This window comes from Tyto alba, unplaced genomic scaffold, assembly GCF_018691265.1.
Source record: "Tyto alba isolate M040663 unplaced genomic scaffold, T.alba_DEE_v4.0 Super-Scaffold_11, whole genome shotgun sequence".
Classification (NCBI taxonomy): domain Eukaryota; kingdom Metazoa; phylum Chordata; class Aves; order Strigiformes; family Tytonidae; genus Tyto; species Tyto alba.
This window is the reverse complement of record NW_024881273.1, coordinates 3,106,903-3,119,524: the sequence shown is the minus strand read 5'-3', so window position 1 is coordinate 3,119,524 and position 12,622 is coordinate 3,106,903. Positions and strand designations below refer to the sequence as shown.

At 51.3% G+C, this 12,622-nt stretch overlaps 1 protein-coding gene across 1 annotated transcript in view; it reads left to right on the top strand.

Moving 5' to 3' along the window:
- Positions 1 to 257: 257 nt before the first annotated feature.
- The window catches only part of NACC2 (NACC family member 2), a 62,337-nt gene continuing 49,972 nt past the window's right edge, over positions 258 to 12,622 (top strand). The window contains exon 1 of the mRNA XM_042786605.1: positions 258 to 553. The gene's annotated coding sequence lies outside the window, so the exon portion shown is untranslated. The remainder of the gene's footprint in view (positions 554 to 12,622) is intronic.

Below are 12,622 nucleotides of genomic sequence, written 5' to 3'. Positions count from 1 at the left end.
AAATAAAATAAAATGAAATAAAGTAAAAAAAGTAAAATTAAAAAAAAAAGAGTAAAAAATGAACTAAAATAAAGTAAACTAAACTAAACTAAAATAGCTTTCGGGCCGCTGCGGCCGGCCGTGCCCGCACCGCTCCCCTGCCCGGCGATGCCCCGGGGGGCGGCGGGGCCGGTGGGGGGGGGGTGTCCGTGCCCGGGTCCCGCCCTCCCGCGGTCCCTCCCCCCGAGTGGGGGCATCCCGGGGGGGGGGGGAGCGTGTGTGGGCGGCGGTGAAAAGCAGGAGCGGGGCGGTGGCGGGAGGCAGCCCCCCCCCCCCCACGCCCCCCTCCTTCCTTCCCCCCCCCCCCCCGCCGGTGCCGGTGCCGGTGCCGCTCCCGGTGCCGGTGCCGGCTCTGGCTCCGGTGCGCGGCGGCCGCGGCTGCCGGCGCTGCTGGGCGAGGTCAGGGAAAGTCCATGTGAGGAGCGGCTGGAATCACTTCCTGCTGCCGCCGCCGGGACCGCCGGCACCGCGCCGCTAGGCCCAGGGCAGCGTCCGTGGGGCCGGCGCCCCGCAGGTGAGCCCACGGCCCCCCGGGACCGCGCCGGGGCGGGGAGGCGGGGGGGGAGGGGGGGGGGGGCTCCGCCGCGCTTACCCGCAGCGCACCCAGCATCCCCCCGTTTTTTATATTTTATTAACACACGCACACACCCTTCCCCCCCCCCCCCCCCCCCCCCCCCCCCAATACTAAAACTCGGGGAAAGCTGTGCAACACGCCAACACGCCTCAAAACACCCCCCCTTTATTTATTTATTTTATTTTTTTTTTTGGGGGGGGGGGGGGAAGGAAGGGGGGAGACGCACATCGCGCCTTTAATCATCTTTCCTTTCATTATCACGCTGCGGTTACCCAGAGGGAGGGTTTGGCTCCGCCAAACCGGGGTGCGAGGGGGGTGGTTTGGGGGGTGAGGGACGGGGAGGGAGGAAGGGGTCACCCAGGGGTGCTGGGTGTCCATCCCCCCCCCCCCCCCCCCCCCCCCCACCTTGCCCATGGGAAGCGGGATTTGGGGATGAATTGGGTTAGTTCCTGCTGTGTTTTCAAGTCTTGCACAAATGTGGAAAATCGGGTTATTATTAGAAATACCTTTCTGAAGAGACTGCAGTGCTGGCTGGATATTTTATTTTTTAATGGCTAAATGCAGACGCAGGCTCGTACTTTCTCTCCCAGGGGAGAAAAACGCTGTGAAAGGGGAGATGTTTAAACAAAACAAAACAACCAAAAAAAAAAAAAAAAAAAAAAGGCAAAACAAAACCAAACCTAGCTGAACGCCCCGGAGCTCCAGAGCGATCCCCGGGGTCGTTGGGGTGCCCGGTGCCCCACTCCCGCGGTTGGGGGGCTGCTGTGGGACGGGCGGCTGTGCCCCCCATCCCAGCACCTGAGACCCGTCGGTCGGCGAGGGGCAGGGTGTTCAGCCGCTCATCGGTGTCTAAAGGGATGGGGGGGGGCGGGGGGGGGGGGCAGTGGAAATTGGGGTAGGTGGTTGAGTTTTTTATTGGGAAAGCGCCTTGCCGAGCGCCGGCGCGTTCCCCCGCCTGCTGCAGTCTGCAGGCTGCTGTAGTTAAAGTGCGTTTGCTGTGCTCAAGGACTTCTCCAAACATCTTCCCTGCTGTAGGAAAATAAAGCGACAGCAGTACATCGCGTGCTGCGCTCCGCCGGGCTCACCCGTACCGACCAACAGCAAAGTGCAGGATCACTTCCAGCCAAGCCTCCATTACCCGCTGGGTCATTAATTTGAATATTCACTTTTTTCCTCCTTTCAGGAGGCATTTGCGAGGTTGCGGGCAGCTTGATGTGCTCCGCGCCTGCCAAATGTTTGCCTCGCGCCCTGTGTAATTGAGGGGCTGGCGTGCCGGTTTACCTTCTCCAGCTGAAATATTAAACAGTAGGAGAAGCTGGAATCGGCAAACAAACCGGAATGATTGCTGCCCTCTCGGTGGCCCGTCGGCTGCTCGGCGGTGGTAGCCGCGGCGGGTCCGGGGCGGCTCTGCAAACCCCGCTGGGTGCTGGGGGAGACCCAGGGAGCCAGCCCCGCTCAAAAGCACGGCGCTTAAGCACAGCTAAACCCAAATTACTTGCCTTATTCGTAGCCTGCTATTAACTAAAACCCTTCAACTAAAAAGAATAAAGCTGAGCCTTTCCTTATTAGCTGAATTGATGTTGTTTGCCCAGCCTAGGACTGTAAGTCCATGACCTCAAGGTGTGGATAATGGAGGTAATGATAGTTTGATCTGAAGTAAGCAGCAAATATAAAATAATTAGGGATTTTTATCTTCCTCCTTCTGAGTATAAATGTCCTTCTGTAGCTATAACTGCTGCGGGTTTGGGGTTTTTCCCTCCTGTAGAGGCCTTATAATTAAGGCCTCCTGGGAGAAAAGGTGTAATATTTGGACACTAAAGGGTGGAGGGGTGGATTTCTAGAACTTAAAATTTATGAAAGAAAACTTGCAAGGCTTGCTGGATGATACAGATAGTTGGGTGAAAGTCAGGCGTCAGTGGGAGCGGGAGGTCTCCCCCTCGTTTGAAGGGGCCTGCTCGGGCCAAACACGCCATTTCTGTTTTGGCCAGGCCATGGGCTGGCACAGGGCAGCGTTCCCCAAAACGCCTGCGGTTCCCAGGCTCGGACCCCCCCTGTCCCGAGGGGGGTTCAGCCCTTGGGCCAGACCCCACTTCTCTGTGGGGACGGTTCTTTCCCCTTCCCAGCCCTCCGGCCCGAGCTCGGGGCCCGGAGCTCTCGCTGTCCCCAGCACGGGGGGGGGTTTGGTTGTTCATGTCTCCTCCAGCTTTTCCCCAGAGTCCTCCTTTGTTCCTAGAAGATGGATTCCTTTCAATAAGATGCGCCCATTGGTGCTGTATCCCTTTGGAAGAGATGTTTTCAGTGCCCTCTTGCAATATAAAAAGCCTTTTTGCTCGCCCAGCCGTGCTTTCCTGAGGGGGTCTCCTTGGGTTTGGGGTGTGGGGGGGCAGATTTTGGTTCTCAGCAGCACCAGTGACCAGTCAGCATCCCCACGGGGCGGTTGTGCTGCCGGTCCGGGGGATGTAGAGCATCATTACTGCTAGTAAATCCAGAAAAGAAAAATCCCTTTTCCTTGAACTTGATGGAGCCTGGCTGTAAAGCCTACGTAAGTCCTTTCTTGGACTGGGTTTTGGTTCAGCTCCCAGGCTGAGGTGTCAGGAGGTGCGAGGCCACTTTGCAGCGTTGCTGGTTGGCACTTTGGGAGGAAGAGCCAAGAATTCTCCTGCCGGAGCCTGTTCGGCTCAGTGAGCTCTGGGTTTGCTTCAGAGAAACCTCCAGACTGGCGTGTGCTTACCCGAGTGGGGACGCAAACCATCTCACCTCCGAATGGAAATACTTATTTTAAACTGTTGTCTTATAAAGGCTGATTTCTCTGCCGGGTCTTCTGGAGGGCTCGTGCCGGGCTGCTGAGCTCTGCGGGGATGTGCTATACCTGGGAGCTGCCTTTAATCACATACTAGTACTTAAATTAGTGCGCAGTGAAGGATGGCATGGATTGGGGATAAACATAGCGAAACAACCTGCGGAAGGGTGATGTGTCTCTGCTCTTGCTTTGCCCTGTACAATGCCTGTGTTTAAAAATACCCAGGCCTGACAAAATGGGGTTAGAAGGAGGCTTCAGCCACGGGTTTAAATTTTCCCAGGTTTTCTGAGCCAGCCAGATTTTTTTAGGTGAGGCGATCGGGTAGGCTGTGCTGGTCCTAAAGGAACAGGCCCTAGAGAGCTCCAAGGATGCTGAAGAGCTGGGGGCTGCACTTCAATTGTCCTTTTTTTTTTTTTTTTTTTTTTTTAAAAAAAAAATCTTCCTACATTTCTTTGAGTTTAGTTGAATGCAATGAAAGAAATAAAATACAGGCATTCAACTGGAGGAAATTAAACTGAATTGTAAGTTCCCTGCCATACCTAATGGCCAGTGAGAGCATTGTATCTTGCTGCAATTAGCCTTCAAATCGAGCCCGAGCCCGCGTTTGCCATCCAAAGAGCAGCCTCCCAGCCCATCTACGTGCGGGGAAGTGGAAGCAGATCTGATAGCCTTCAGCACCCAGCTGGGATGGGCGCACCTAAAAGAGATCCTGTGTGGGGTTGGTAGGTTGTTTTTTATTTATTTTTTTTTTTAAAATCAAGCCTGTAGAGCAATTGAGAAATAGGTGAAGCATGCTTAAAAGAGGGTGAGGCTGTTGGTTTTCTCTACCTGACTTTATTTGCGAAGTGACAGGAATTTTGACAGGCTTTGTGTCTTTTTTAGCAAATCAAGTGTCATGCCAGGTTTGCCTGTGGATGAGATCATTTGCAAAATATGTTTCCCAGCTTGCTTCAGGCATAATTCATTGTGTCAACTGCAATTGCTCATTTGCTAGGAACTGTGATTCATTAGTGGTTTATTTTTTTTTTTTTTCTTTTTTTAAGTTCAACTTGTTTTTAAGCAAATGTTTGGAGGCAGAACAGAAATTTTTGAAAATATTGAACTTTACAGTCTTTATATCCACAAATGCTGCTGTTCAGGGAAAACTTGCTAAAATGCTGTCATCCCAGGGAGGGAGAGGCAATCCCAGGCGAGCTCCGCTGGGCAGGATTGCGCTCGGATTTGTCATGTGGTTACTCCTAAATGGGGACGGAGGTAATAAAAATCGGACTGCTGGGATGGAGCCTGCCACGTAGAGCCCTGGGTGATGGAAGGAGTGTGCGGGGCTTCCTCCTCCTTCTCCCTGATGGGAGGTTTCAGCCCACTGGAGGTACCACACTCTTCCTCATCCCTGGATTCGGCTGGGGCGGAGGCTGCCCTGCGGATGGACTGACGGACGGGGAGGGCAGGAGGGACGGGGGGGCTGCTGGTATTGCCAGCCCGTGCGCGACACCAGCTTTTCCTCTGAGCTCCTCGCCGGAGGAGGCGTCGGGGCCGGTGGTGGCGAGAGCAGTTACTTGGTACGGTGACCGAGACATCCCCCCCCCCGAAAGCTCTCAGCTGGATGGGATAAAATGAAGATAAATAGCATTTGGCACACGTTTTGTGCTCTATGTGTTCCCAGGGCTGTTCGCAGACATCGCAGTTTGGCTTCCGTCTTTTTAGAGGTTCTCACGTCAGACTTTTTTAAAAAAAAATTTGCACGTCAAGTACATTTTTGTGTTTCATTTCCTATGAAGACAAATATTTCAGTGCATTTTTTCCCCTAGGTGGGTGGATGGGGGGGCAGAAATCACTGCTACTGCTTCAGCAGCCACAAACTACCCTCCAATAACAAACCAGTGTGCGTGGGCTGAATAAATTGATACACTTTCCACAACAAGATTGATTTTATTTTTTTTTTTAAACTTCTAAGTGATTATGAACAGTACACTTAAACATAAGTAACTTGACAGGCTTTTGTTTTGTTGTTTGTTTTTTTTTGTTGGTTTTTTTTTTTTTTTTTCCCTGTGCAAGAATTCTCTATAAAGTACTCTTAAAATACGTGGGTTTTTTTCTTAGTAGTTATGTAGTCTCTCTTTTTTCTGCCAATTTAAGATTTTTTTTTTTAAAATATAAGCCAAAAAAAAATTGGGAAAGAGGGAAAGAGAGCACAGTAACGTGGGGAGTCTGCTGACTTCTGGCTCGCCGGCGCTGTGCCCAAGCTCTGCCAGTTTGCTGCGGAGGCCAGTGCCAGGAGCGAAGGGCAGCGGAGCGTGAGGGGAGGGAGGTGACTCCATCAGGGTGACCATATATAGTCACCGGGATGAGATTAAATATTTCACCTCCCGGTGTCATCCTCGCAGCAATAAAGCCAATATCAGGATCTATTAATCATTTGGAAAAACAGGAGAAGAAAAATCCTCTTTACTTTGCAGCATCTCGTTTGTAGCAATCGGGGCTCTTCTGGATCTATTGATCTGGGGAGAGGAGCCAGATGTTTTTCATCCCTGGGTGTCTGGAGACTGAATTTTGGTGGCACAGTAAAGAATGGCATGTGCGAGGAATTGCAAGTTTAAATATGACCGAGCTTGTGCTTACTCAGGCTCGTGGGCTCGGTGGCAGAGCGGTTGTGTGGAAAGGGTCCTGTGTTCGGGTGCCAGCGCTGGCTCGGCTCCACGCGTGCGTTCCTGTCATGATATCCACTGGGGAAGCATATGGCAGCCTTGGTTATATATATATTGTGTGGGGGTACATGTTTTACATGCCAGTTCTCTCTGTCATAGGACAAACATTTACGCTCCGATTATATGAAGCATTAGGAAAACAAGGGTTAGGCTTGGAAACAACGTAATTCCTCGCAGAGGTGTTGTAGAAGACAGTGTTTAGTGATGACAGGGCAAAAGAGCGATAATGTTTCGGTGCTCGGTGCTTTCCAGGGCACTAAGCTCTGAAGGGATTATGCTACATAGAGGTCTAACATGCAGGTGTATAAATAAAGGGTTGGCGTTTCAAGGCGCGCTGTGCAGAAGGCAGTGGCCAGGTGCCTGAAAGACATGGGGAGTGAGGTTTTATGCGTTGGAAGGTGGCTAAAATGACTTGATTTCCAAGGGAAGGGGAGGACGGGCCTGGTTGGTGTTGGGTGGGAGACTTCCAGTAGGATGGGATGTGCCTGGCTGCCCTGGTGCCCCACGGACCCCCCCGGGCAGTGGCTCGCTCTTCTCTTGGGTGCAAAGCTTGTGGTTGAGATCCTGCTGTAAGGAAATTCCCCAGCACGAGGGTAACCCCCCCTTCGTAGGTGGCCCTTCACTGGAAACCTGCCTCGGCGCTGCACCGGCTGTAGTGACCTTCATAGGACTAAATCTGAGTAGGATGATGTGCTTTTTGGTTATGTTCTGTCATAGTTAGGGCTGGAATCACACTCTCATTGCAAACTTAGTGGGTTTTGATTTGCAAATGGTTGTATGGAGGGTTTATATCGCTCAGGCTAGATCTTCACCCTTCTAACAAGTTCTGATGGACCATGAAGTAAAATGCTGCGATTTTTGCATCGCTCCCATAGCTGCAGCCTCACAGGCAGAGGAAAGCATCTCGATCGCTCAGGCACTCATTTCTACAAAGTTGTCCGAAACTTCATCTGTCTGCTCCACAATGATGTTCTCCTTTTGTGCCTCCCTCCATTTATACATGCTAACATCATCAATACGTGCCCATGCTTAATGGAACATTGCTGCTCAGATTTAATTGTCTTCTAATTAAGTAAAACAAAATTTTGCACGGTGGTTGTAACTGCATCTTTCACATCTGTGAACGCTGCTGTGGCCACAGTACCTGAGCCTGCAGCGTGGTGACAGCGACGTCGGCGATAGAGGGAAATGGGCAGCGGCAGCAGCCTCCTCCGAGTCTGCTGCTCCGGTGTATCGCTGATTAAATTAGATTAATTGCCAGGTTTAGAGCACACTTTTTTTGATAAATCTATACGTGCATTTGGTAATGCCATCTGGGATACTGCTTCAGCACAACCCCGCTGAAAGCCACACGTCTGGGGTCGTGCTGAATATCTGGGGAAGGCAAAGACAGGGCATGCAACTGTAGCGCTGAATCTTTCACTTTTGTCTGAGTACAATTCCTAGTCTTAATGCATCATTAACACGGTTTTCTGCATTTCATTCAGTTCCCATTACAGCACTCAGTTCTGTCTGTTAATTTTGGTATGTTGATATTTTTGTTGTCAGCAGTTTTTTCTTTTTTGAAGCATATAAAACCGTTAGTGTGAAAGAAGATTAAAAGATACATTACAATTAAAATGTTAATGAAATCCGCATCATACAACTTTTGAAACCATTTAGGCATTAATCTTTCTTGGTCTTATGTCCATTAACTCAGGCGATTCTTATTCTACACTGACCCCTGCTGAGAGAGTAGTGCTATAATTGGATTTTAAAAACTGGGGGGAAGAAAAAGAAGGGGGAGAGAAAAGCCTTTTTAAAAAAATAGAAGTTGGGAAGGTTGCATTAGCTTTCTGCAGGGGTGCCCATGGAAATGAAGCCGACAGAAAACAGCCTCGTATCTCCATCACTCCCCTGCCTGGATCCTGCCCAGCGGGGCCAGTCTGGCTCGGGAACGCTGGTGCTGGTGGCCGGGGCAGAGCCCGGGGAGCCGCCGGGCTGGGCTCCTCCTCGGCGGTTTGCTGTCACCGTGACCTTGGGCAGGACACGAGCACCACGCTCCTCTTCGGTTTATCCGAGTGTAATGTGAGAAGGGCCGTAGTGGGATGGTGGGAAGCCTTTTTAAGGCTCTTGGAGGAAGGGAATGGGAGAACATCAAGTAATCTTTTGCCGTCAGGGCTCCAGCTTTCCCCCATTCCTCCAAAATAGTATTTCTACAGATTAACTGTTTGTTTTTTTGTTTTTTTTTTTAATATTTTTTTTTTTGCAGTTTACACAATATTTGGATGGGGGCCAGCGTCCCCCCCCACCCAGCCCACGGGGTAGGCAAAAGAGGAGGATTGACTAATTCACAGGCTGTGTAGTGAATCGAACAACGGGACTTCTTGACTCATGAGACAGCTCCCAGGATCCGTGCCACGGCTCCCTCAGGGCCACGGGCTGCGCTGGCCGCTCCAGCCTGGCCAAATCCTCCAGCCCATCCAGAACACTCTGTGCTGGCTGGCCCGAGGCTTCACGCTCGCTTGGCTTCTGGACACCTTCTCTAGAGCTTTGTCCTGTGCTGTCGGAGAGCTTCGCATCTCCTGCAGCTCTTGTGGGATGCTGGAGAAAGTTGGGAAGGGCAGATCCTTCAGTGAAGAGCACAACTGCCCTTCCCAGCATCGGGATGGGGCCTTGACTTGGTAACGGGGTGAGTGTGCTGCAGAGGAGGCAGCGATGCACCTCGTGAGTGGATGAGCTGTGAAGGCCAAGGATGAGCACATCCCAACGAGGGAGCTGGAGCGGAGTACCAGCCCAGCTTGTGTTTATGCTGCAAGTGTGATTTTTAAAAAAAAAACAAAAAAAAAAAACAAAAAAAAACAAAACAAAAAACAAACAAAAAAAAAGCTAAATAGAAATTTGGAAAATGCAGAGCTGTAATATTCCAGCCGCTCCACTCTCCTCCGAGCTCGCTGTGCCATCACACAGTGCTTTACTGGGCAGGCAGGCCAGCGAGGGAGTGGATGCTGGTGTGTTGGCCAGGAGGCCTGCTTGAGCTGAAACATCTGCAGGGGTTGGGAGGAAATGATGGCAGTTTCTTGGGGTTGGGTTCATGCCTTGTGAAGCGAGCCGTGAAGCACAGAGCGTGCTGCTGGCACCTCATCACAGGGACTCGGATGTTGGACGGCCGGGGTGATGGAGGCACTTTCTTGGAGCTCTGAACTAGCTATTCACACACAGCAGACTGGGGCTTAATTGGCTTATTCCCTTTTTATGTGGGTAAAAAAAAAAAAAAAATCATTTATACTGTTGTTGTTTTGTGTCAGGTGTTCAGGCATCACGTGAATTTACAACCTGAGAGAATTTGGGATGAGGATCCAAAATCATCTTATTGTTCAGGAGTGGGGGAGACTTTGCTGGAGTGTGACCTGTCCATGTCCCAGCTCTGCTGGTCGGGGGAACTGGTGGTGTCATGCTGGCACAGGCATACCCCAGGGAGCTGGTTTGTGCCCGTGGGTGAAACCAGCAGCATTTATGCCAGTCAAGTTAAACTGCTGTAGGGGATGGGAAGGGAAATCACCCCACCAGAGCGACAAAGATGGGCAGAATATCCTGGTGTGTTCAACCTCTGTCTCTGCCCTCCCATCCTACACTCCTGTGGGGATCCTGTATGAGGAGGGAATTCCCGAGGGCAGGAAGGCTGGGAGGGTCCCAAAGGGGACCTGCAAATCTGGTCCAGAAGCCCTCTGAGAATCAGCAGGGACGGCCCCCCCCGGAGCAGGAATGGGAGATGTGGCATCTGTGCTGCACGTTCCTTTCCCTGCGTGGGCATCGAGGCTTCCTGTGCTCTCCCATCTCTCAGCATGGTGGCAGACATGCAGGCAAAGAACAAAGAAATTACTGTTTGAAATTCCTGCCTTATTTTATTGATGCGCACTGGTAGTTGTAGGCCAAGAAAGAGGGAGCAAAACAAAGCGACCCCAAACATTCCCAGTGCGTGTTTCTGGCCCAGCATGCAGGTGGGATTTCTAGCAACGTGAATTTCTGTGCTGCAGACCGAGCAAGAAGCACACCAGAATCAATATCCGAGTAGTCCAATAAAATCGGTGGGAATTTCATTTCAAGTCATTTCAAGCAATCTAATAACTGTTTTTTCAGATGAGTGTTGGGTCTTTTGTCTTTTTTTTTTTCTTCTTTTTTTTTTTTTCTTACTGTTTATTATACAATGCTAAAAACGTAGATTGAGCCCAATGTACATGTAGTGCTTTGGTTTTGCAGTGTAAGCGTTGAGCCCAAGGCTGGTTTGCTCTGGAGTCGGGCACCGAGGGCTGGAGACCCCCAGCTGCCAGCTGGGGTGGCTTGGCTCTGGGTTTCTTTCAGATCCACTAATGGGGGCAGCACTTCTGCTTCCAGATTGCAATGCTGATTTCAGCACAAAGCAGCTCTTATATCCTTGCGTAGCATTGCAAAGATTTCTAGTCCTGTATCCTTGAAGATTCATGAACCAGTTTGGGGAAGAGCCCGTAGCGCGCTGTCCCAGCGGGCACCAGCCTGGAGAGGAGCTCGGGAGCCGGGCGCATCTCGAGCCGTTGCCTTCTCTGAGCTCATCACAGTTGTGGGTGAGGTCGGTTGATGTTCTGCTGTCAGTAATACCTGTGTTAGTGTCTGTCCCTCTCCCTGGGCTTACGTGGGCTGCCCGACAGTCCCCACTCGAGACCCTTCGCGGGCTTGCACAAGCACCTGTGCGTTGGCTTGGGAGTCGGCGGGCGCTTCTGCAGAGAGCAGCTGGAGGTGCCCAAGCCACTTGGTATCTTCATGAATATTTTTACAATCAAATTTAGGAAGTTTCTTCATTTATCTTCCCCTTAAGATCCCAAACTGGCTGTTGTCTTGTTTGTGAGTGGCCCTACGGGAGGCTTATCCTGCAGCACTTGCTGACTGATCTGGATTCGGCACAAGAAACGACACAGAAGGGAGGACTTAACTTTTTGCTCTTTGGAAGGGAGCTGAGCCTGGGGTGGTAGGACAGGAGGGCAGTGCAGCTTGGAGGGGGTGGAGGAACCAAGTGATGAAATCACGGCACGTCCTTGGAGGCAGCAGGGCTTGGAGCCGAGCAGTCCTGGCAGCGGTCACGCTGCATGGGTAGGTTGTTTTCTGCAGAGACCAGAGCTGTTTGGTTTTTACAAAGGCTCACAGATCTTTACCAACACCACTAATTTTTTTTTTTTTCAACCAAAATCCAATGGATACCGTTCAGAAAGATCCAGTCTGTTCTTGCCTGAGTGCTGCTGGGCTGACCAGCCCCTGCAGAAGGGCTTGATGGCAGAGAGCTGCTGCCTCATGGAGCTCCTGCCCGAGAGGTGAGAGAAGCTCTGCAGGCTCTGGGGTCCCACCTGCCTGGCACTGTGATAAGCTCTGAGTAGATCTTGCTCAGGGTCTGCATCCCGAGCAGAACCTGCAGCCTGAGCGTGGCTGGTTCAGGCCGTGCATCCCACCCCAGCTCAGCAGAGCATCGAGCGTTACTTTCGATGCTTGGCCACCAGCAAAATACAGAGGACCACTACAGTGGCACGTGTGTCCACTGGTGAGGTCTGCAGTGCATCATGTGGCTTTTTAAGTGCTTTTAAGTACCAAAAATATTCCAGTAGCCTTTACTACTGTTTTGCAAGATTTTTATATAGCGAAAGTCATGATTTGTTTATACCATCTGGAAAAACAAGTGCAGCCCTCGCACCTCCAAACTGGTATTCCCTCCACCCCGATTCTTAAAGCAGTTTATCTGCGGTTCAATTGCAATATATTTATAAAGCAACACCAGGTAATGCAGAGTGCCTGCCCAACAGGAGCCGTGCAGCCTCCCTTGACGGTGCAGCACGGATATGTGCCACGGAAATCACTTGGATGTCTCGCTGTCTGGCTGTGTCCGCTTCCCACCCTCCAGCCTGCTCCTGGCCTCCTCCTCTGCCTCTCAGAAATGTTACGTAAAAACACAACGTGCAGCATTAGCAAGAGAAATATTCGGTTCGGGCAGTTCACGAGGCAGTTCCCACACCCTTGTGATCTCCTGAGCGCACGTGCCGACGGCTGCGGTGTTTGCTGGGACTTCGGAGCAGTTTTTCCTCTCGATGTCCTCTTGCCACAGGTGATGGCTGTGTTGGGGACACGGGAGGTGTGTTGGGTGCGTATGAATTGTATCGGGTGGTGCCACCCATCAGTATGGATGGATGTGTCAGTTTGGGGAAGGAAGGGAGAGATTTGCTTGCAATTTTTAAAAAAAAAAAAAAACAAAAACAAACCCAAAACCCAAACAAGTTCCCAATGGTGCTTGCACCGCTCAGTGTCCCGGAGAGGTCAGGGCATTGGGGGCTTCACCCCGGGGGACCTGCTGTGCTGCAGCATCATGGGGAAGGATCAGTTTTGGTCTGGTCCTTGGAAAAGTGGGCAAATTCTTGCCCACTCTGCTGTTTGCTGAAACTCTTCTGCAGGTTTGCTGGAGACACAGCTGGATGTGGCCGGAGGCGTCGGTGGCTTCGCGCAGGGGGT